The sequence below is a fragment of the Alosa alosa genome, chromosome 5 (assembly GCF_017589495.1).
Source record: "Alosa alosa isolate M-15738 ecotype Scorff River chromosome 5, AALO_Geno_1.1, whole genome shotgun sequence".
NCBI lineage: Eukaryota > Metazoa > Chordata > Actinopteri > Clupeiformes > Clupeidae > Alosa > Alosa alosa.
The window spans coordinates 10,573,436-10,577,267 of record NC_063193.1 but is presented as its reverse complement, the minus strand read 5'-3'; positions in this window follow the sequence as shown (position 1 = coordinate 10,577,267).

Here is a 3,832-nt window from a genome sequence, read left to right as displayed (position 1 = left end):
AACAAACAAACAAACAAACAAACAAACAAAAAAACTGTGGAACGACTCCACCTTCTCTGGCGTTCCCTCTGAGGAGTCAAGCGGGATCTGAAAAAGAGATGGGATGGTGAAACAACAAAAGCCCAAACATTCCGCTCCGCTCCGCTCCACAGTCCAGGTCCACAGCCAGCTGCTTGAGCAGTGGGCTCCACTGCTGGCCAGTCCCCACAGCCGGTACAGTAAATGTAGGGCGCTCCGTGTTTTGGGCCCAGCTTGGGTACCTTGAGCTCTTATCTTGTTTCTCTCTCTCTCTCTCTCTCTCTCTCTCTCTCTCTTGCTCTGTGTTCCCGAGGACCATGGGGAAGGACAAGTCCTGGCTGTCCTGGCTCTTGACAGAGGAAATAAATCACGCGAGCACACCGGAGGATACCCTTCCAGGCTGCAAGCTGGGAAGTTCATTATCCCGCCTCTGCCACACATTACTATGCATATCGCCACTGATTGGGCCCCGGCCCTGCCGTCCGCAGCCTACTTCTGTCAGCGTGCCGGCCGCCACAGATCAGTCTTCCCGCGCCGACAGATAGGAGCTGGGAAAAGGATGACTTTGAACGGCCAGGAAAGTATCACTGCGCGAGCACGATGGTCGAAACACACAGCAAGAGTGGGCGGAAAATAAATGGGGGAGAGAGAGAGAGAGGGAGAGAGATGCCAGGAAAAGCGAGGGAAATGTATTTGTGTAGAGCGTTTCATATACAGAGGCAGCTCAGTGTGGTTTACATAAACAATGGCAAAAAAAATAGGAAATGATAGTAAATAAAAGCATAAAAGGACAAAACAAAGATAGTTTTAAGAGACTTATTTCAAGTAAATAAAAGGTAAAATACAAAGTGCATCTGAAGTGCATTAGCAGAAAGTATTCAAGAAGAGTTTGGTATTAAGTGTAGATTTGAAACTGGGAACAGTTGGGGCATTTTTGATGTCATCTGGAAGTTGGTTCCAAAGCTGAACCGCATAGCAGCTAAACGCTGCTTAACCAAGTTTACTTCTAACAGTAGGTTTTCCCAACAAGTACTCCTGTGATGTAACGGGTCTGACTGGTGTATTGCTGAAACATGTCTGACTGGTAGGTAGAGAGGGAGGGAGGGAGAGAATGAGGGGATGGAGAGAAGGAAGGAGTGGAGAAGACATTGGTGATGAGTGTGAATGAGAGGAAATGAAAGACAACAATAAGAAAAAAAAACATGCTGATGGAAAAACGAGTCATATTGGACTTGGGGTTACGTATTTGTTTTAACGACTGTCATGATGAAATTCCAGTCAAGTCAAGGGATGGAAGAAAGGAGCTCTGCATGAATATGTTTCTTCCACCCTTTTTTTCTCTCAGCGAGAACACTTTGAATCATCATTTCACGTCCTGTAACATCTTGATCTTGTGTATTATTGCATACTGTTTTTCTTCCTCTCCACCTACAGCCACCCAGCACGCAGGGTGCTAAAATATACAAGCTATTTCTGGGAACAAAACATGTTCTTTACGGTTTTCCACTGACCTGCCACATATTGCATGGTTTTGCTAAGCGAGTAGAAGAGAACAAGAGAACACGTTTCAATTAATGTTCATATGGGAGAAATTTGTTTTTTAAAGCCACTTCCGATTGGTGGTGCCCAAAGTAATGTGCTATGGTAATGAATTTCTGGATGTGCATGTGTAATATCTAAGTGTGTGAGTCGTGTGTGTGTGTGTGTGTGTGTGTCTGTGTGTGTGTGTGTGTGTGTGTGTGTGTGAGAGAGAGAGAGAGAGAGAGAGAGAGAGAGAGGTTTGTGCAGAAATGCTCAGAGAGTATGGTAGGTGGATAGATGCAAACTCAATAAAGAACACGTTTACAGTTTAGTGCCACAGAATGCAGTTACAGTTCCGGGTAATGGTTCTGCAGCCATCGACCTCTGTGGTTGTTCAACATCACCTGTATTGATTGAAATAAAAGTGTGTGTTTGAGAGAGAGAGAGAGAGAGAGAGAGAGAGACTAAATAAGGACTGTTGCCAGCAAAAATATTTGTCATCTAACTCAAAAAGCAGAAAAAAATATTTTTGAAAGCCTTGTGATTCTGACAGAAACAAGATGTAAAATATTTGAATGAATTAATTCAAATGTTTATAATTGGACTTTTACTTTGAGACTCCCACTAATACCCAGTGACATCTCGCCGCCATGTGCTTCTCCTCCATAGCATTCTCCTGCTCTATTTCATATAGACACACTATACTTCCTTTCACAATCTTCACCCCAGCTCCCCTTCACTTGTAAGGTGCTCGCCCGTTGTCATAACAACTGCTGCCCTTGACGGTAATGCAATCAAATAAGTGTTTACTTGAAATGTTATGGAAAGGAAAAGGTCTGGTGGTTGTAGTTCTGCTTCTGTCGTATTTGCACGGACAGTCTATAAGCTTGCCAGCGTTCGGCCTGCCAAACATTGTCAAGGTAACCGCAGTAAGTGGCGCAAATGACTCATTCAAGGCGGCCATGATGGCAGAGTGTGTTTGCGCAGTAATATTAGAGGAGGTCTCGAGTTCATTCATCATTCTCACTTAAACAGCAGTTCCCAGCACCAGGGATGACTAGAACATGTGCCCTCGGAGAGTTGCAGCAAAGTTTATCAAAATGAGATGATTATGACAAACAGGGATGGAGAGAGAGAGAATAGTACTGCACACACTGTATCACATTGCTGTTTGGCACTATTTTACCTCATTTTATTTTTCCTTAAATGGCCTTGCTTGATTACTTTGTCATTGCTTTGGCAACACTACAGTCATGCTAATAAAGCGCCATTGAACTGAATTAAATTGAATTAAATAGTTGTATTCTTAAGCAGTAAAAAAAACTTTCCACTATTTAATCGTAATACAATTTCTCCATCCTCTCACCTTAAAAAAAACAAAGGCTGAACACAAGTATCCCATAATTAGGACATAGCAAGGAAGTGCATGATGCCAATCATGCCACAGCAATAAGCAGACATGTTCCTTTTCTCCTGGCAGTACTTATGGAAATTCCAATCAGGTCCATTAACGCCCAGTGACAGCTGAGGGATTGATTAATGGGGACTTTTGAGGGGGTTTGCGCGTTCCACCACAATCATGACAAATTGGTACGTTTTGCACCTGTGTAATTCACTACCATGGAACTGCCGAGTGAGACGCTTTGTGCTACAAACACAGATCATATGCATTCTTCCATCTTCTCTCTCTCTCTCTCTTTCTTCTTAAGAGAGAGTGGAGTGAAAACATTTAAAAGTGTACTCCAGGCGAAATGTTGTTTCCTGTTCTGTAACTCTGCTGTGTTTTTGTTTCATGATGCCTCATTGTCATTCATGAGTCTCAACCACTCTCCTTCAGATACATTTTGACAGAGCTCTCTCTCCTCTTCTCCTCTGCAACATGATCGCCCTGTCCTCAAAAGTCTTACTCCACATATCCACATACTCTGCTTAGCCACTGCGTCAGTCCATTTGCACCAGTCTTAAAAAAAATAAACTTTCATGCTAGCCATGTTCTCGGAGAGAAATAAAAAGCAACAACAGAGGAAGAAAATAAATCTAGTATGCTATTTCTGACACTCCTTGCAGCCTGTTTAAGATGAAACATTAGCAATATCTGTACAGCGGTATCATATTTCAACTGCAAAGACATCAGTTGTCTTATTCATCTATTGCCCTTTTACACTTCAGTCATCTCATTCATCTATTGCCCTTTAACACTGCCCCAGGGCACATGTCCTCCTATTAGCAAATGCAGTCATATTGATCAGTGGCTGTATGAAGTCGGCATGTTTTGCAGAACTGACTTCATAAC